Source organism: Pristis pectinata, chromosome 17 (genome assembly GCF_009764475.1).
Source record: "Pristis pectinata isolate sPriPec2 chromosome 17, sPriPec2.1.pri, whole genome shotgun sequence".
NCBI lineage: Eukaryota > Metazoa > Chordata > Chondrichthyes > Rhinopristiformes > Pristidae > Pristis > Pristis pectinata.
Window position 1 is genome coordinate 43,226,530 of NC_067421.1, and position 21,465 is coordinate 43,247,994.

Below are 21,465 nucleotides of genomic sequence, written 5' to 3' on the forward strand. Positions count from 1 at the left end.
CTGAGTCACACTGACGTCAGAGTTGGCTACTGAAGATTAAAGATTCATCTATTTCTGACCTGCTCCTCCATGGATGTACCTTGGTGAGTGTGTGTGTGTGTATACTGTGTCAGTCAGGGGGGGGTGTAGGGTGTTCAGGCTGTGTACCGTGTCAGGGCGGGGTGTAGGGTGTTCGCGCAGTACTGTGTCAGTCAGGGCGGGGTGTAGGGTGTTCAGGCTATGTACTGTGTCAGTCAGGGCGGGGTGTAGGGTGTTCGCGCAGTACTGTGTCAGTCAGGGAGGGGTGTAGGGTGTTCAGGCTGTACTGTGTCAGTCAGGGCAGGGTGTAGGGTGTTCGGGCTGTACCATGTCGGTCAGGGCAGGGTGTAGGGTGTTCAGTGGTGTGATTGCACTTGCCAGGCTGCAGACACTTCAGTGTGCATGGGGTGGGTGCGTGAGGCAGCCGAAGTGTGTGTGGGAGGGGCAGCGGTGGGTAAATCCAGGGCAGACGGGCTGGTGGAGTGACTGCCCCGTGAGTGGGTTGTGTGGTGTGGTCTCTTGGTTACTGTCCGCAGCAGACAGGCTCCGATCCGTGCGGAAGGAGTCTTCTGTCGGCAGCTTTCAATTCTTGGATGTGCCAGAAACCCAGGAAACACAGCAGGGGAAGATCCCACAATGAGCAAAGTTTGGTGGAGGAGCTGAGGAGAATAGTCCTGGGGGACTCCCACATGTGGGTCGAGACAGACTCAGTTTAAGGGCATCTCTCAAAGGGAGCCCCTCCCACAGTGTGACCCTCCCTCTGCACCACCCCTCCCACAGTGTGACCCTCCTTCAGTACTGCCCCTCCCACAGTGTTGACACTCCCTCAGTACTGCCCCTCCCACACCGTTCCAAGGGTCCCGTGTGTGGGTCTGGGGTGCCCCACTGCCTGGAACTGAGAATCACTGCTCAGTTCCTCATGTTCCACACACAGCTCCCGGAATGCACCCTCAGTGATTAAAGGAATCAACGTGGAGGGAGGTGAACCATCGCTGGTGGGAGAGTCAGTTGATGCCTGAAAATGCGAAACATTTCTCCCCCCACAGCCTGGTACGAATGTTGCAGGAGGCAGTGGGCTCTGTTCATGAAGTCACAGAGTCGTACGGCACAGGCCCTTCGGCCCAGCGCTAACCATCAAGCTACACATCCTATTTCCCAGCACTTGGTCCGTACACCGTGTGCCTTGGCAAGTTGAGAGCTGAGAGTTTTACTGGGAAGAATGAAAGGAATATCACTGCTGGTTGGGGCTTTCCATGGGGAGAGACACGGGGCTCGTGTTTCAGGTCAGTGACCTCCCAGGGACAGAAGTGGAGGGAGCTGGGGTAAGAGCAGCCTTGGGCACGTTAGGGGCTAAATGGCCTCTTCATTACAAACGGCAGAGTGAAATGCTGGAAGCTGTTATCAGAGATGTTATAACAGGCACCCGGAAAAATTCACGGTAAACAGGCAAAGTCATTGTGGTGATGTGAAAGGGAAGTCATGTTTCCCAAGCTCTGTAGAGAGTGCTGTGGATGAGGGAAAGTGGTGGATGTTGTACTGAGAGATGCAGAAGGAATGGGCCACACCACAGTACCAGCTGATGGCAATATATTGGCACGGAGAGAATGACTGGCTCACAGGAAACGGAGCGCAGCCATTAATGGGGCTTTCTCTGGCTGGCAGGATTTAACCAGAGGCGTGCCACATCGATTGGTGCCAGCACCCCAACTTCGTCAAGTTGAGTCTATTGTCAGATGCACAAGTCCATGTGTGCACAGGCGCATTGAAAAACTTACTAGCAGCAGTGTTACGGGCACATAGCATTGGAGACGCAACATTCACAAGAAAAACATAAATTATACAAGAAAGAACACGATTAGAACAAAAAGATCAAATTCCATTGAAGTGTAAAGTGGTGATAGTGTTGCTGTTACTGGGGTAGTGGTGATAGTGTTGCTGTTACCGGGGTAGTGGTGATAGTGTTGCTGTTACTGGGGTAGTGGTGATAGTGTTGCTGTTACCGGGGTAGTGGTGATAGTGTTGCTGTTACTGGGGTAGTGGTGATAGTGTTGCTGTTACTGGGGTAGTGGTGATAGTGTTGCTGTTACCGGGGTAGTGGTGATAGTGTTGCTGTTACTGGGGTAGTGGTGATAGTGTTGCTGTTACTGGGGTAGTGGTGATAGTGTTGCTGTTACCGGGGTAGTGGTGATAGTGTTGCTGTTACCGGGGTAGTGATCAGGGTTGTGCAGGTTGGTTCACGAACCGAATGGTGCGGGACTTCAGGGTTCTTAAACTTTGTACAAGAGTTGGACAAAAACACCAAAGGTATGGCTGCTGAACATGCTGACTAATGGTTGGTGAGATGTGGTGAAGGGGACAGGAAAAGTCCACAAAGCGATAGGGAGGGGTTAAAGGATGGACAAAGAGATAGTAGGTGGAGTATAATGTGGGAAAATCCAACAATGTCCAATTTGGACAGGAAAAATAAAGAAAAGTGGATATATTATTGAAATGGTGAGAGACTGCAGGACCACAAGATGCAGGAAGATCTGGGTGTCCTGGTGTATGCTTCACAAAGGGCTAGAATGTACAGGGGGTAATTAGGAAAACTGACAGAACGTTACTGCTTATTGTGAGGGGAACTGAATGCAAAGTAGGAGGTCATGCTTCAATTCTAGAGCACACGCGAGATCACGTCTGCAGTACAGGATTGGGCTCCTTGTTTCAGGAAGGATGTTAATGCCATGGAAACAGTTCAGAGGTTTCCAGACTGATTCTGGAATGATTGGGTTGTCCTTGGAGGAAAGGTTGGACAGGCTGGGCTGGTACCTGCTGGAGTTTAGAAGGCTGAGAGGGAACTAAGATGCTGAGATGTTGACGGGGTGGGTGCAGAGACCATGTGTTCCCTTGTGGGGGAATCCAGAACTGTTCATAAAGGGGTCGCCTGTTTAAGACAGATGAGGCAGAACCTTCTCTGAAGGTGAGTCCTCGGGACTGCTCTCCAAAGGCTGTGAGATTGTTGGTGAACAAGGTGTGAGAGATTACTGGGGCAGAGGTTATCTGTGGCATTGAATGAGGGAGCTGTGTGACCTGCTCCTTTGTTATGTTTGTATTTCCCATGGTGTTACAGATTCCTGGTGGCTATGTGAAGGCAGGAGAGATCTTCCCTGATGTTACATCAAGTGTTTACTTAGTTCTGCTGTGGAGTTTGTGCCACAATCAGTTAACGTTTGGTGAATTCCCAGCTGCAGGAAGCTGATGAGCGATCTCGGAGCTGTTGGAAGGAGAAGCACGTCCCTCACTGATTGCCGCTGCCCGGACCCACAAACTGCCCTCAATTCCAACTTTCCCCACATTTTGATGATGCTTTGTTGTTTCTATAGCAACATCCTTCAGGAGCCCTGCCCTTTTGTTTGACAGGCAGCATTTTCCACCAGTCCTGGTGCTGGATTGGGAAGAAGAGATGGGTGTGTTTTCCAGCCCCACTCACACCACCGGATGTCCCAGAGCACGACAGCCAATGTGGACGTTTGGTGGTGTTAGTGTTGCAATGTGGGAGCTGTGCACAGCAGGATCCCACAAATAGTGACAAGATAAACCATTTCTGTGGCGTTGGTTAAATATTGGTGCAGGACCTTGTGGAGAACTGCGAAGGTAGCTGGGGACACCTGCTGTGAGATGGATTCAGTGTACTGAGGGATTTGGACAGATGGAGTATATTTGGGGAAAGGTGAGGTTCCCCACTGTACACTGAGATGGTGCCCTCGGGCATCAACCCCAGGGGCAGCAGTAGTTCGGAAGGTGAATGGGTCATCAGCCTTATTGTGGGGGATGGGATGGGGTATACAGAAGGGACAGTCTCCCCATGAGGGATGTTTGGTGTCGGAGGGGGGTCACGGGTCATGGGGACAGGCTGGGAAGTGGAGCTGAGACTGAGGTGAGCTCATGGAATGTGTTTGGCCGAGTACTTCCCACCTCAGGGCTATAACACCCCCTCCCTGCGTTTCAAAGTGTCGGGGGTGGGACTACGACCCAAGCACAAATGTGGAGTCCGGGGCAACGATGTGTATGGCTGTCATAGAACATAGAACAGTACAGCACAGAACAGGCTCTTCGGTGCACAATGTTGTGCCGACATAGCTGATCCCTCCTACCTACAGAATGCCCATATCCCATTTTCCTCTCATTCATGTGTCCATCCAAGCCCCTCTTAAAAGCCCCCAATGAGTTTGCCTCCACCACCCTATCAGGCAACACATTCCATTCTCAGTAAAAAAAAACCTACCCCTCACATCTGTTCTGAACCTACCCCCCTCACCTTAAATGCATGCCCTCTGGTATTGGATCGCTCAATAATGGGAAGAAGATATTGCTATGCCTCTCATCATTTTATACACTTCCAACAGATCACCCCTCAGCCTCTGCCACTCCAGAGAAAAGAGCCCAAGTTTGTCTAGCCTCTCCTGATAGCACATGCCCTCTAATCCAGGCAACATTCCAGTAAACCTCCTCTGCACCCTCTCTAAAGCCTCGACATCCTTCCTATAGTGAGGTGACCAGAATTGCACGCAATATTCTAAATGCAGCCTAACCAGAGTTCTATAGAGATGCATCATAACTTCTTGACTCCTGTACTCAGTACCCCGATTAATGAAAGCAAGCATTCCATAAGCTGCCTTAACCACCCTATGTACCTGTGTAGCCACTTTCAATGAGCCATGGACTTGCACCCCAAGGTCTCTCTGCTCTTCAACACTGTTAAGGGTCTTGCCCTTAAGAGTGTACTGCCTCTTGACATTAGTCCTACCAAGGTGCAACACCTCATATTTATCTGGGTTAAACTCCATCTGCCATTTCTCTGCCCACATCTGCAACTGTTCTATATCACACTGTACCCATCGCCAGTCTTCTACACTATTCACAACTCCACCAATCTTGGTATCGTCTACAAACTTACCAACCCATCCATTAAACATACTCATCCAGCTCATTTATGTACATCACAAACAGCAGAGCTCCCAATACAGATCCCTGCAGAATACCACTACTCACAGGCCTCCAGCCTGATTAAGTCCCTTCAACCACCACCCTCTGTCTTCTATGGGTAAGCCAGTCTGGATCCACACAGCCAATTCTCCACTGATCCCATGCATCCGAACTTTCTTGATTAACCTATTATGTGGGACCTTGTCAAATGCCTTAATGAAGTCCATATAGATGACATCCACAGCTCTACCTTCATCAGTCTCTCTCATCACCTTGTCAAAAAACTCAACCAGGTTAGTAAGACACGACCTGCCCTGCGCAAAGCTATGCTGGCTTTCCCTAATCAAACCATTGGATTCCAGACACTTGTATATCCAATCTCTAAGAATTTTCTCCAGCAATTTCTCTACAACTGACGTGAGACTCACCAGTCTATAGTTCCCCGGATTTTCCCCTGTTCCTTTCTTAAATAGAGGAACAACATTAGCCACTTGCCAGTCCTCCGAGACCTCACCCGTGGTCAGAGAGGACACAAAGATACTGGTCGAGGCCCCAGCAATTTCCTCTCTCGCCTCCCTCAGTAACCTGGGGTATATCCCATCGGGCCCCGGGGACATCCACCTTAATACTGTTTAGGAGACCGAACACTACCTCCTCCTTGACCTCTAAATGCCCAAACAGGTTTACACCCTCAGTTTCAGTTTCTGCGTCCTGCAGATGTCCCTTCCCTGGGTAACATCCTGGGTTGTCATATTGTCGTGGAAAATTGGGGACAGGATCTGGGAGTTCACTGAGCTCCGGTGTGTGGGGTCTGATCCTGACCCAGCAGGCTGCAGATCCCTTTATTCCTGGTTTATTGGCCTCCCCCCCCCCCCCCACCCCCCACCAGCTGCTGCCCAGGCAACATACAGATGTGGAGAGGGGGTCGGGGTGGGAGGAAGGGGCACCAGATTGGGGGGGAGGTGTGAGGGTTCTGGTGACTGAGACACCCCGATCAGGGGTGGAGGGTCAGTCCCTGGAACCACGATTGGGGGCGGGGGGGGGGGGGGTCGCGGTCCCTGGAACCCCAATTGGCGGGGGGGGGGGGTCAGTTCCCAGGACCCCAATCGGGAGGGGATGAGTGACCAGTCAGGATCGGGGGAGGGGTCAGTGCCCGGGACCCTGGTGGGGGGGAGGGGTCAGTCCCGGTGGGGGAGGGGGGTCAGTCCCCGGGACCCCGGTGGTGGGGGGGGGGGGTCTGTCCCCGGGACCCCGGTGCGGGGGGGTAGGGAGTCAGTCTCCGGTGGTGGGGGGGGGGGGTCAGTCCCCGGGACCCCGGTGGTGGGGAGGGGGTCAGTCCCCGGGACCCCGGTGCGGGGGGGGGGGGAGTCAGTCCCCGGTGGGGGGGGGTCATTCCCCGGGACCCCGGCGGTGGGGGGGGTCAGTCCCCGGTGGGGGAGGGGGGTCAGTCCCCGGGACCCCGGTGGTGGGAGGGGGGGGTCAGTCCCCGGTGGTGGGGGGGGTCAGTCCCCGGTGGGGGGGTGTCAGTCCCCGGGACCCCGGTGGTGGGGGGGGGGGGTCAGTCTCCGGGACCCCGGTGGGGGGGGTCAGTCCCCGGTGGGGGAGGGGGGTCAGTCCCCGGGACCCCGGTGGGGGGAGGGGGGGTCAGTCCCCGGGACCCCGGTGGGGGGGGGGTCAGTCCCCGGGACCCCGGTGGGGGGGGGGGGGTGAGGGACCAGCCGGGAGGTGGGCGGGGCCGCGCCTCCCACCTCCGCCGTGTGAGGCCGGGCGAGCGGCGGAGACGCGAGCAGCCGCGGCCTGTGGCTCGGTGACTGACGGGGCCGGGGCCGGGGGCGGGGGCGAGCCCGGGGGCCGGGGGCGAGCCCGAGCCCGCGGGAGCGGCGCGGCCCCGCCCGGGAGCGCGGAGAGAGCGACCGTCCGGACCCCGGTAGGTGGAGCCGGGCTGAGCCGGGGAACGGAGCCCACGGGCCGGGGGCGGGAGGGGACACGTCCCGGTCCGTCTACGGCGAGGGAGCGCCGCGCCGCGGGAGGGGCGGTGCTGAGGGAGCGCCTGGTTCCCTCCCTCATCCCGAAGGTGGGTCGGTGTAGTGGGGGGGGGGGGGGTTGGCAATGAGTGTGATGGGAATCTTCCAACAGCTGACACAGCTTCGATGGGCAGAATGGTCTTCAGCTCCTGTGCTGTCACTAAGACTGGTGCCCTGGTCCTTACTGTTCCTGACAACATTGAAGGCCATTTGGCCCATCGAACCTATGCCAGCTCACAGAGCAATCCTACTCCCCCCTCCCCCCCACTAATTTTTCCTGTAACAAATTCTCCCCACATTCCTGTCACCTTCTCCCATTATCTGCCCCTCGCCTGCACACTGGGACAATTTATAGTGGCCATTAAGTGTTCTTTGTGGGATCTTTCTATGTGCAACCCAACTGCTGTACTTACTGTATGAATCAGTGACTGCACTGCTGAAAGTGTCTGAACCTGTGGGGCGGGTGCTACACAAACGCAGGTCGTGCGGTGCTTGTTACCCTGTGGGCTCGGGGTAGAGTATTCCTGTGACGGTTTGCTGCTGAGAGGTGTAAACTTGCCCCCTCCTTCCCTCACCCCCAGCCCCTATCCCCCATCCCCCATCCCTCCCTCTCTCATCCCACATCCCACCCTCCCTCCCCCCCTGCCCCATCCCTCATCCCTCATCCCTCCCCCATCCCTCATCCCTCATCCCTCCCCCATCCCTCATCCCTCATCCCTCCCCCATCCCTCATCCCTCATCCCTCCCCATCCCTCATCCCTCATCCCTCCCCCATCCCTCATCCCTCCCCCATCCCTCATCCCTCATCCCTCCCCCATCCCTCCCCATCCCTCATCCCTCCCCCATCCCTCATCCCTCATCCCTCCCCCATCCCTCATCCCTCATCCCTCCCCCATCCCTCATCCCTCCCCCATCCCTCCCCCATCCCTCATCCCTCATCCCTCCCCCATCCCTCCCCATCCCTCATCCCTCCCCCATCCCTCATCCCTCATCCCTCCCCCATCCCTCATCCCTCATCCCTCCCCCATCCCTCATCCCTCCCCCATCCCTCCCCATCCCCCATCCCTCCCCATCCCTCCCCCATCCCTCCCCCATCCCTCCCCCATCCCTCCCCCATCCCTCCCCATCCCTCCCTCATCCCTCCCTCATCCCTCCCCCATCCCTCCCCCATCCCTCCCCCATCCCTCCCCCATCCCTCCCCATCCCTCATCCCTCCCTCATCCCTCCCCCATCCCTCATCCCTCATCCCTCCCCCATCCCTCATCCCTCCCCCATCCCTCCCCATCCCCCATCCCTCCCCCATCCCTCCCCCATCCCTCCTCCATCCCTCCCCCATCCCTCCCCCATCCCTCATCCCTCCCCCATCCCCCATCCCTCCCCCATCCCTCCCCATCCCCCATCCCTCCCCCATCCCCCATCCCTCCCCATCCCTCCCCCATCCCTCATCCCTCATCCCTCCCCCATCCCTCCCCATCCCTCATCCCTCCCCCATCCCTCCCCCATCCCTCCCCCATCCCTCCCCCATCCCTCCCCCATCCCTCCCCCATCCCTCCCCATCCCTCATCCCTCCCTCATCCCTCCCCCATCCCTCCCCCATCCCTCCCCCATCCCTCCCCCATCCCTCATCCCTCCCCCATCCCCCATCCCTCCCCCATCCCTCCCCCATCCCCCATCCCTCCCCCATCCCCCATCCCTCCCCCATCCCTCCCCCATCCCTCATCCCTCATCCCTCCCCCATCCCTCATCCCTCCCCCATCCCTCCCCCATCCCCCATCCCTCCCCCATCCCCCATCCCTCCCCCATCCCTCCCCCATCCCTCATCCCTCATCCCTCCCCCATCCCTCATCCCTCCCCCATCCCTCATCCCTCCCCCATCCCTCCCCATCCCTCATCCCTCCCCCATCCCTCCCCATCCCTCATCCCTCCCCCATCCCTCATCCCTCCCCATCCCTCATCCCTCCCTCATCCCTCCCCCATCCCTCCCCATCCCTCCCCATCCCTCATCCCTCCCCATCCCTCCCCATCCCTCCCCATCCCTCCCCCATCCCTCCCCCATCCCTCATCCCTCCCCCATCCCTCCCCCATCCCTCATCCCTCCCCATCCCTCATCCCTCATCCCATCCCTCATCCCTCATCCCATCCCTCATCCCTCATCCCTCATCCCTCCCCCATCCCTCCCCCATCCCTCATCCCTCCCCATCCCTCATCCCTCATCCCATCCCTCATCCCTCCCCATCCCTCATCCCTCATCCCTCCCCATCCCTCATCCCTCATCCCTCATCCCTCCCCCATCCCTCATCCCTCCCTCCCAGCCCCCATCCCATTCCTGATGCTCTTTCTTCTGGGAAGCTCCTTCAGCTGACCCCCCCCCCCCCCCCCCCCCAGTTCCCGTGGGGGACTCCTCGCCACCCATCCCTGGCGTTTCTCTGCGTCAGGTTAGTGTGAGTTGTGTTCAGCCCTGACTGTTGTGTGAGGCGGCTGTGTCCTGGAATAAGCCTGGAAGAGATTTACAAAATACCTAGCTCCTCAGATAAAAATAACTTTCTGGAGACAATCTCCCTGTGCCCAAGGTTGAGATCAGTGGAGGTTTTTCACAGTAAACTGTACGTGTGACAGTGCTGTTGGTGCACTGAGTGTAATTAAACTCATTTATATCTGTCTAAATATAGCCTGAGTGAGTTGTACTTTTGTCTTCTGGAGGCCTTGTTTTGTGGAGACAGAGTTGATGTTGCTGCATTGGGAGTGTTGGGCTGTGGGTGTGTCCTGTGGTCACACCTGCTCCTGCTGCACGCACTCTGGAGTGTGACGGAGCAGCTGTTTAAACGGGAAGGCTCCGGCTCCATGCCCACGTCGGGCTCCGGCTCCATGCCCACGTCGAGCTCCGGCTCCATGCCCACGTCGGGCTCCGGCTCCATGCCCACGTCGGGCTCCGGCTCCATGCCCACGTCGGGCTCCGGCTCCATGCCCACGTCGGGCTCCGGCTCCATGCCCACGTCGGGCTCCGGCTCCATGCCCACGTCGGGCTCCGGCTCCATGCCCACGTCGGGCTCCGGCTCCATGCCCACGTCGGGCTCCGGCTCCATGCCCACGTCGGGCTCCGGCTCCATGCCCATGTCGGGCTCCGTGTTGGCTGCAGGTCAGGTGGAGGGTGTGCCGTCACTGGTCATGTTGGTGGCTCCCAGGTGAAAGAGGATCTGGGGTGGACAGGATGGTGAAGCAGGGCCGAATGGTCTCCTGTTCTGTTGCCAATGGCCTGATCTTCCACAGATGGGAATTCCACAGGTGTCTGCTTGCAGCAGTTGTCACTGCGGGGGTCTCCAGGGACATCCCACCCTGGCTGGTGAATCCTCTCAGTGAAGCAGACAGGCCCTGCCCCCGGGAGCGCTGAGCTGGTTAAGCCCCACCCCCGGGAACAGCTGGTTAAGCCCCGTCCCTGGGTTTACCTGCTGTCAGGGGGATGGGAGGGGGTTACACATACCAACACCTGAAATGTTGACCCTGTTTCCCTCCCTCACGGCGCTGCCTGATCCGCTGAGTGTTTCCAGCATTTTCCATTCCCATGTTGGATTTCCAGCATCTGCAGACTGTGGTCCATTGCTCCCAGTGTGGACAAAGCAAGGGGGGAGTTCTGGAGCTCGGGACCCTTCAGGTGAAGCCATGGCATGATATGGAGGGGTGAATGCATGGGCCCCCACCCCCCTGCTCCTGTGCAAGTTTAGGACAAATGATATTCACCAACATTCAGATTAAACTCCAAAACAACAGGCCCTTCAGCCCCTTGTGCCTGTTCTGCTGACCTCTCCCAATGCTGCTACCCTGCACCAGCCCCTAAACGTGTGGGGCAGGCGGGGGGGAGCTGATGGCTTCCTCACCTACCCTGCCTGATGAGGAAGTGAGGGACAATGTGGGGTTAACCAGCAGCTTGGGCTGACTAACGTTAACTGTCTGCCACCTGGTGCCCAGGCTTGGCTCTGTTAACGGCCTTCCACCCTTCCTGTGCTGAAGGTTGGGCTCAGTCAGTCTCTGCAGGTCTCACGGGTCCATCTTGCTCTGGTTTATTGTATATACAGCCCCCCAACAGGCCACTTGTCCCTCTGCCCTGTGCAGGTGATCCTGCCCCACACAACCCCCAACCTCCTTCCACCCCTCCCACTGGCAAATCCTTCCATCCCATCTCCTGTGGCTGTATCCAGGATCAAGAGTAAATACACACACACACTGGCACACTTTCTGGCACACTCACACACATTCTCTCTCTCTTTCTCTCCCTCGCTCTCTCTCACACACACAGATTAGAAGCACCTGCTCCCCCATCAGCTGATTTCACTGTAAGGTTAACTCCATGATCCCACCTCCCCCAATAACCTTTCACCCCCTCGCTCATCAAGAATCTACCTCCCTCTGCCTTAAAATATGCAAAGACTCTCCTTCCACGGCCCTTCCACAGAGTCCCGGAGCCATACAGCACAGAGACAGGCCCTTCGGCCCAACACATCCATGCTGACCTTTTTGCCCACCTACACTGATCCCATTTGCCCACACTGTCTGTATTGTTCTACACCTCGCCTGTTTCAGTGTCTGCTAAATGCCTCTGAAGATGTAGCGACTATGTGTGATTCCAGCACCACTTCTGGCAGTGAGTTCAATCACTCTCTCTGTAAACAAAAACTTTCCCCTCAAACCTCCATAAAAACTCCTCCCTCAGACCTTAAACCCATGCCCTCTTGATACTCCCACCATAGGAAAAAGGTTCTACTTGCCCTATCTATGCCTCCTTCGCTCCAGGGAAAACAGGCCCAGCATTCCCAACCGCTCCCCATAACTAAAGTTCTCCAACGAGGAAGAGAATCCCAAACTCTCAATCCTGAGAAAATAAACCACTTTGCCTCACCCTTATTTCAAAAGATTCCGAATTCAGATGGTCTCACAAGACCCCTCCATACCCAGACTGTTGAGGCCCTTCAGGACCCTGGGACACAAGACCAGCCTGCCCCTCCTTTCCACATAAGACAACCCACCTGTTCCAGGTATTAGTCTGGTCTGTCAGGCCTTGGTGAAGCTGCAGCCGAGGACAACGTGTGCACGGTTTCAGCTGCCTTACCTAAGAGTGGGTGTACTCACCACAGAGAGAGTGTTCTTGGGATGGCAGGTCTGACGTGTGAGGAGGGGTTGTGTTGACCGAGATTGCACTCTGTAGATTGGAGATTTCATGGAAATTATCAAATTCTTAAAGGGCACAGGGACCGAGTGACAAGTCTCAGAACAAAGGATAGACCACTTGGGAATGAGATGAAAAGTTTCTTCAGCTGGAGGGCGGTGAACCTATGGAATTCTCTCCCTCAGAAGCTTGGTGGTTGAATTCATTCCAAACTGACATCAATAGCACGTCAAAGGAATTGAGAGGTACAGGGACGGTGCTGATGTAGAGGATCAGCCGTGGTCCTGATGAGCATTGACAGGTCAATAAATTTTGTGTAATCGTCTTATGTAACCTTCTCTGCACTAACATCCTTCCTGAGATAAGGAGCCCGTCCTGCCCACAGTACTTCAGACGTGGTCTCTGTAACTGAAGCACACCCTCCTTACTTTGTATTTAAACATCCCAGTAATGCCATTAGCTTTCCTAATTACACCTGCTACCTGTATTTTGTGAATCATGAACTCGGACACCCAGATCTCTCCACATTTCAGAACTCTGCAATCTTTCACCAGTTAAGTAATTTGCTTTTTCTATTTCTTGCCAAAATGGACAATTTCACATTTTCCCACATACTCCTGTATGGAGCCTGAAGACCCACACTCAGTGTTTCAGGAACAGCTTCTTCCCCTCCGCCATCAGATTCCTGAACGGTCCATGAACCCATGAACACTACCTCGTTATTCCTTTTTTTTTGCACTATTTATTTATTTTTGTAATTTATAGTAATTTAATGCCTTGCACTGTACTGCTGCCACAAAACAACAGATTTCACATCGTATAAGTCAGTGATAATAAACCTGATTCTGATTCTGACTACCTTGGCCAGATCTTTACCCACTTACGAAACCTATCCCTGTCCCTAGATAGCCTCCTCGTGACTACTTCGCCGCTCACTTCCCTACCAAGCTTTGTGCCGTCAGTAAATGTTGGTGCAGCCATAGTGTTGGTGCCTTTATCCCAGTCATTTCCACAAATTTGTGTTCACAACATTGCGTTCCCAGCATCAATCTCTGAGCCACACCACTCGTTACAGCCAGAAAGAGGCCCATTGATGCTCATCCTCTGTGGTCAGTTGGCCAGCCGTCTCTCCCGTCAGCGTCAGCTCCCACACCGCAAGTAGGAGAGGGAGTTTTTGCTTTGGTGGTCCTCCCAGTGGTCTCGGAGGGCTCGTGTTGAAACCAGTGGAATGGAAGTGTCAGGAGAAGCTGAACGTTGACCTGCATCAAATCACCAGAATGTGGCTGAGTTACTTGGCCATGGTAGCACTCCCACCAGACCTGGAACAGGTGTCACCGATGGACATTGTCCAGCCATGGAGGAGACTTTTACAAGTGACTTGTTTCGTTCTCGTGCCCTTGTGTTGACCTGAAAGCTGTGCAGTCAGTGAGGGCTTACTGGACACTTAAACTTGTCTGGGGCAGGACCAGGTTTTAATCCAATGTCTCCTAAAACAAGTGAATAAATCTATGGAAACATGATTAGGGCCACACACTGCCTGTGCTTTAGAAGGTCACCCACTCTCTCCGTCGCACTGAGGGTTAAACATTGCCACCACTCGGTGAGAACTGACATCATTAATTGCCTAGGGCTATTGCTCACACATGGAACAGGACGGGAAGTTAATTCACTGCCCTCCCTCCATCTGGCAAGCAGTTTATCTGTCTTGTTGGCCGTGACTTTCTCGCAACACTTCCAATTGTGTTATCTACCGGGTTGGAAGGACTTTCTGACGTGAAGCTAATCTCTGAGGCGGTGGAACTTGCAGTGGTTCTCGGAAAGGCCGGATCTTGTTTTGGGTTGTGCTCCAGCCTGTGCACTCAGCGTGAGCCTCGCGCACTCGGACAGCTTCTACCCTTGGGCAACGTTTCACGGGGTCACTATTGTACCTTGCAATTTCGAAGAGGTGTTTGCTGCAGTGATGCTGACAGTTGAAATGGGCTCATCAACGTTTGACTGAGTCTCTAGACCCATGCTTTTGAGAACCTGCTTTAAAATGGCTTTTAAAACAACTCAGACCCAGGTGCAGTTGTCACTGATGGACGGTGTTGCCTCCACTGATGGAGGAAACTTTTACAGATGTCTCATATCGTTCTTGTGCCTTTAAAAAAAATACTCCACTTTCAGAGCCATTGTGTTGACCTGAAAGCTGTGCAGTCAGTGAGGGCTCACTGGGCAATTAAATGTCTGGGGCAGGACCAGGTGTAAATCCAATATCTCTTAAAATAAGTGAACAGAGTCCATGGAAACATGATTAGGACCACACGTTGCCTGTGTGTTAAGAGGGAACAGTGCAGGCTGGGGGAGTTACTGGCCGGCTAGCCAAGGACAAGAGTTTGAATCCCCACACCTACTGCTGGGAATTTAAACTCCAGTCATTGAATAAACCTGGAGCTGAACATCATTAACCCTCACCAAAACTTCTGAAAAATGTCTTCTGGGAGATGTCTTCTGAGAAAGGGATCTGCCTTCCTCACACACGCTGGCCTTAGGGTCCAGCGGTGTAGGGGTTAAGTCACAGGACTGGCAGACACTTCCGGATCATTGATCCAGGGGCATTGGTTCAGATTCCACTGTGGCACCAGGTAATTAGGTGAACCTGGAGTTAGACCTGTGCTCAGTAACAGCGACTGTGAACGGTCTGAGTTGTTATAAAAGCCCATCTGCCTCAATAATGTCCTTCGGGGAAAGAATTTATTTATTCCTGCTGAGGGTGAGGCCAGCATTTATTGTCCACCGCTAGTTGCCCTCCAAGGTGGTGGTGAGCTGCCTGCAGAGTTAATGGTACAGTGGAGTGAATTGTTAGGCCACTTCAGAGTCAGTGGTGGGTCAGGAATCACATACACCCTGACTGGGTGGGGGTTGGGTCGGGGAGGACAGATTCCCCCCTGAGGGGATTAGTGAGCCAGGTAGCCCGTTACACAATCCATGGGCATGTGATCATCATCCTAACGTAGGTGTTGTGCACATTCCAGATTACTAACCCGGTTGCCGTGATGTCTTTTGAACTTGGCCTCTGGACACGTTGGGGCCTCTGGATTACTAGCCCAGTTCACCGGGCCACTGGTCAATAGGTGACTCCTGACCAACAACATTGGGGATGGGACAAGTTGCAGAGACATTCACCCCCATGAATGGAGAAATAAAAATACTCCCATCCCACAAGTGACCAACGCCAAGCCAAGTCCCTCTGTTCCATCAGACTGCCCTTGTCCAAACTGGTTTATATGTGACTCCAGTCCACTGTTACCCTGACTGACCAGTTGGCACCCTGTGATGTAACCCATCGAGGAGGTAGGCTGTGTCAGTCCAGGGCAGACCTGACCCATGACCACCTCCCAGTGGATGAAACCACCAAGGGTACAGGGAATATCTGCGAACAGGTTCTAAACACAGTGTTCCACACCCTATCCTTCACCCTCCAGGGAGTTTGCAAAGGGCACTGTTTGTATTTTGGGAATTACAAAGGGGAAGACAGAATCCACACCTCCCGTTGACACCCGCGCAGGAATCTGAGATAGAAATTAGTCTCTGGGATTACATGGAATTCCGTAGTCCTGGAGTGCTGCTCAGGTTGTTAGTGCTGTAACCTCGGACACTGGGAGTTATAACCACAACCAGGTAACCTGCTGGTTAGTGTTAAACATTGACCAGAATTTGCCAGCTCTTCAACACACTGCTTGGGATCTTTCTCTGCAACTGAGAGCATAGGCAGTCTCAGTTTAGTGTTTCATTGACAGAGCAGCACTCAGTGACTGAGAAACGGTGGGTTTCCGTTTCTGCCCCAACACCAGCAGTGATTCAGAGGGATGAGAGATGGCTGTGCAACACACCAGCACGGCTGGTCAAGGGTTAACGCACCAGCTGTTATTCTGTGTTTGTGATTTTTGAAAATAATTCCGTCTTCAGGCACAAGCGGAAATGAAATGTGTTTCAATTAGTTCAGCAAAGCAGGTTCCACTGGTGCCCTGGCTGAATTACTGATTATTGTCTAATTCAAGCATCGTCCAAGAAACTGCAAGCCCTTTCGTTAGATTTGTAAAGCGGTTAAAGGGAATTCACTCAGTGAACAGGGGACCTGCTCGCTCAGCTGAGCAGCTTGGTTTGATTAGATTCAGTGGATGAACCAGACATGTCTTCAAACAACCACTCGTCACAACCTTCAGAAGTCTGGTGAAGCACTGCCCCCAAAACCCACCAAACTCTCTGTGGGGAGCAGGGTGAAGAGTTGTGAATAGTAAGATCCCACAGTGGCTGCTCGTTGAATATTTTTGGTATTGACGTGGACAGTGACGGGTTCGCAGTGTGGCATCACTCAGTGGTCACATCAACAGCCAGGGCTGTGACGTCCCCTCCCACAGTGTGGGAGCTCCCTCACCACCGCCCCTCCCACTGTGGGAGCTCCCTCACCACCGCCCCTCCCACAGTATGGGAGCTCCCTCACCACCGCCCCTCCCACTGTGGGAGCTCCCTCACCACCGCCCCTCCCACTGTGGGAGCTCCCTCACCACCGCCCCTCCCACGGCCCGCCGCTCCCTCGCTACTCCAAGGCTAATCCTAACTGCCTGACCCCTCGTCCTGAGAACGTGCTCTGGATTCCAGGTGGCCTGATCGTCCCACGTCAGAGGGGTTACCTAACGCCCAGTGCGTGCAGCCCCAGTCTGCACAACCTCCCCCAACACGACCTCTTTGCTCACGAGTCAACACATTGGACTTTCTTTGATCTGCTTCCAGTGCAAGCACGTCTCTGTAAATGTGGAGACCGTCTCTACAGCAGTCCTCCACCAGCACCCTGCACACCCGGAGCAGGACCTCCCTGCCTGTCAAACCCACCCCCTTCGCAAAGTCTGGTGACCCCCCCACCGCTGCTGGGTTTGGAGGAAGGGGAAGGGCTTCAGCCCTTGCACTGAAAGAGCAGTGTGGGGCAGAGAGTTCAGGGCAGCAGTGAATCCACGGTTTGCTTCATCGCCCTCACTGCCTCTTTACGTTTTTCCCTCCCTCAGGAGAATGAGCTGAAAGGAATTCCTCAGGAAAAGTCTGACTGGTGTCCGCATGCTCCCCACCTTCCTCGGACGAAGCCCCGTTATGAACAGGTATTCCACACGTACAAGGGGGCAGCAGAGGGACTGGGAGAGGGGGAGAGCGCCCAGTGAGGGAGCACTCATTTACCGGCCTTCAACATCCCCTCCTCTGAGAGTTGAGGCAGAATGAGGCCATCCTGTCGACTGTTGGAAGATCTCCCACCCAACTCCACCTCCTACACTGGATCTGTAACCCTGCAGGTCACAGCCAGTCCTGTTTCAGTCTGGGGAGGTTCTCTGCCTCTCCCACCCTCAGGCAGTGAGTTCTAGACCCCCCCCCCCCACCACCTGCTGGGGGAAAATCCTTCACCTCTAGTCCTTCCATTGGAGTCCAAGAGTACTACAGCACAGAATTAATCACTCTGTCTCTGTCTCTGCCTCTGGGTTTGACCAACTGCAGGGAGAAACGATCCTCCCTGTTGACTCTCTCCTGGCCCCTCATCAGTTTACACACCTCTCGTCTCCCTCGGCCTCCTCTGTCTCAGCCTCTCCAATCTTTCCTTGTATCTTATCCAGTCGGAAACCCCCTCTGCACTCTCTCCAGGTCAGTTGTACACTGTTCTCCTGCTGTGACCTCACTGGCATTGTACGGTTCCCTATATTCTGTACGCGTCCTGGAGCCCCCCTCACTGATCTGAGGGCAGGGGGAGTGGCTGGAGAGCTCCACCAAAGGGCTAGCACAGGGAGGATGAGCTGAATGGCTGTGGTCTGTCACACCATGCATCACTCAACAGCAGGCAGTCACCTAGAGCTGAAGGGGTTAACGGTGAGCCGCAGTGTCTGCCTATTCTCGGGGGTGCTGAGTGAAAGTTTATGTTCCAGCTGTTTTGAAAGGACAGTTTACTGGGTAGCGACCAATCGGCCCACAAGAACCTCTCCCAATCCACACCTCAGCTCGCACAGTTAGGTACAAAGCCAGATTAGAAACGTGACAAAAATCACTCGCTTTCCTCATTTGCTTTTGGCTGATTTTGTATTTTCTTGAAAACCAGCTGAGGGAGACTGTTTGGCCCATCTCGGTCTTCCTGTCCTAGCCCCACAGGGTTGGGGGCTGTGGTTTGTGACGTGTTTGGTGTGCTAAGGTCCTGCCCCATGTCCATCAATCACCCAGTTCACCCATTCCCACCTCTGGGGCATTGCCTGACTCCACCCCCCCTGCCCTGCCCCCTGCCCTGCCCCACCCCCTCTCCCACTGCCGGAACCCTCTGATCCTGGAATATTCGGGCAGACTGTGGGCCGCCGGCTCCCTCCACCCCTGGGACCTCCAACCGGTGGGTGGACATGTCCCAACCCTCGTGCCTGCACCCCCCCCCCCCCCATCACCCTGTGCTCACTCTCCTGACCCCAGTACCTCAGGGGCTCCGAGTTACCCTGCCCAGTCACATCAGCCCCCGTCCATGGTCTCCTCCAGCCCTCAGTCCCCAGGGATCGCTGTGCTCCCCCCGTTGTGGCCCTGGCTTTAACCATTCCTTCAGCCTGGGCTCCGGGAACCCCTCCCTCAAATTCCCCCTTCTCCGATGCTCCTTAAACCCTCCCCCCTGAACTGGCCTCAGTACCTCAGTCTCAGAGTTTACTTGCCGACCCCCCTGTGAGAGTCGCAGGGATCGGGGGGCACAGTGGCGCAGCAGGTAGTGTTTCTGCCTCAGCTCCACAGACCCAGGTTCGATCCCGACCTCTGGCGCTGTCTGTGTGCAGTTTTGCATGTTCTCCCTGTGACCGCGTGGATTTCCCCTGGGTGCTCCGGATACCCCGTCCCCAGGGATAGAGTCTGGGGGGAGTTGATGTGAATGTGAGGAGAGTCAGTTACAGGGAACGTTCGAGGGGACTGGGATTGCTTTGTGAGATGGCACAGACTCGACGGGCCCAATGGCCTTGTCCTGTGCAGTGAGATATAATGCAGTTTGCCGTTCCTTCAGGTGAACCCAGGGGACGTTGATCTTGAAGAGGCGCTGACTGTGGTGACTGTGGAGCGGGATGTGGCTGTGAAGAAGAGGGAGAAGATCCAAGCCAAGCTGGAGAACCTGGAGCAGGTTCTGAAGGTGAGCAGCAGGTTCCAAGGCCCCGTGTCACCTGTACGTACAGGAACCAGAGCTGGGCACCGAGCACTGCTGCTACTACACGACGCTGGTGACCGGCGGCCTCGGAGGGTCAGTGCGGTGTGGGGGTCTGGGAGACGTCCTGTGAAGAGTGATGAGTGAGGCTGGAGCTCAGAGGGAGGGGCAGCTTCAGTGAGGGGTGCACGGGGTGGGGGCCCAGAGACTGCTGCCAGCTGGGAGTCTGGAACTGGGGATCTCAGGATAAGGGGTGGTCCCAGGGAGCCTGATGCTGAGAATCAGTCAGAGACACCTGACTGCACCTCCCAGTGACCAGGCAGAGTCAGGGCCCTGAGATCCAGGGCTGGGAACCCCTCTGAGGCCAGCGGTCACTGTGGACTGTTTGCAGAGAGAGGCTTATCCCTCTGACCGCTGGGGTGGGCAGGCCGTGTCCTCTGGAAACGCTGGTCCACAGAACCACAAATCCTGCTCTCCATCCTGCACTAGCATGGTCGCGCAGAGTTGATCCGGTGCTGGAATATTCAGCAGTGACCCTGGTCGCTGGGCGTCATCCACAACACTGACGTTTGTAATCGGGCCTCCTCCCGCCTGAGAGAAGTATGGTTTCCATGGCTACGCCGGGGTTCCTCCGGCCTGCCCACCCCAGGGGTCACGTGATCCCACAGGAAGCCGTTGGGTGAGGGAGCTGATGCCACCCTCAGCCCCCACCCTGGCCTGCTTTGCCTTGCCCCAGGTTTGTACAGATCGCCCACTGACGCCCCCCTGCAGCACAGTCCACTGGTAGAGAGGGTGGTGACGGGATTGTTGGGCCATCGGGTATGAGAGCAGGAGGTCACAGAGAGATACAGCAGGCCCTTTGGCCCAGAGCCCCTGCTGACCATGAAGCACCCATTGGCATTACTCCGATGTTAATCCCATTTCATCAACTCCCTCAAATTCTTCCCCTCACCCAGAGCCCAGGGGAAACTTACAGTGATCAATTAACCTACCAACCTCCACATCTTTGGGATGTGGGAGGAAACCGGAGCACCCGGGGGAAACCCACGTGGTCACAGGGAGAGCGTGCAAACTCCACACAGACAGCATCGGAGGTTGGGACCGAACCCGGGTCTCCTCTCAAACTATATCATGTTTAAACTTGGGAAAAAATTAGGAGTGGTGCTGTTGATCCTTCGCTTAAATTTGAGGAAGTTTGGAGTCCATTTATTCAATATTTTCACATGATGTAGATCCCCTTGTAATCACCTTTCAACTTAGAGGAACAGAGTTGACGATGTAATATTGCTCTGTTTCTGCTGAGAAATTTCAGTCCAGTCTCTTTTTCCTGTTTGTTTTTTAAAAAAATTTTTTTTCCTTAGCTTAGTTTGGTTTGATATACTGTTTATAAGCTTTCTTATTGTTTTGGGGATTTCTTTCTTTCTTTTATATTGAATAATAAATCATTTTCTTACCTTTCTTTTCTATTATATTCATTCACTAACAGATCGTTGGATCTACAGATTTTTTTTATACTTTATTGTTCTCTATGATTATCTGTGCCATGATTGTTCTCCAGATCTCTTTGTATTACGTGTACGAACATTGATGTTATATATTAATCTGTATTAATTTGAAAACTAATAAAAAGATTGAAAAAGAAAGAAAAGATAGAACCTGGGTTTCTGGGCTGTGAGGCAGGGACTCTACAAGCTGCTCCACCAAGCCAAGTGTCATGAAACAACTTTATAAAACGGTGGACAAACCTCAGCCGGAGTACTGTGCACTGTTCTGGTCTCTATGCTGCAGTGTTGGGGAGGGGATTCACCAGGATGGAGCAGCTCAGTTGTGGGGAGAGGCCGGGTTTGTTTTCCTTGGATCGAAGGAGGCTGAGGGGGGACCTGAGGGGTGGACAATTATGAGTAGATAGCGAGAAACTTCTCCCCATACCAGAGGTGTCTAAGACCAGAGGGCAGAGGTTCAGGGTACAGGGTAAGAGGTACAGAGGGGACCAGAAGGTAACGCATGGTCTGCTGGAGGAACTGGGCAGGTGGAGCAGTGTTGGCGGGAGGGGAGGAAGTGTCGACGTTGCCTTTCTCCCGGCATGGAGAATGTGTGGGGATTGTGGACTGTCATGGGGCAGACCTGCT

At 54.8% G+C, this 21,465-nt stretch overlaps 1 protein-coding gene across 1 annotated transcript in view; it reads left to right on the forward strand.

Moving 5' to 3' along the window:
* rimbp2b (RIMS binding protein 2b) overlaps positions 1 to 21,465 on the forward strand; it is a 100,313-nt gene that overhangs the window by 33,577 nt on the left and 45,271 nt on the right. The window contains 2 exon segments of the mRNA XM_052031816.1: positions 17,208 to 17,297; positions 19,202 to 19,324. The gene's annotated coding sequence lies outside the window, so the exon portion shown is untranslated.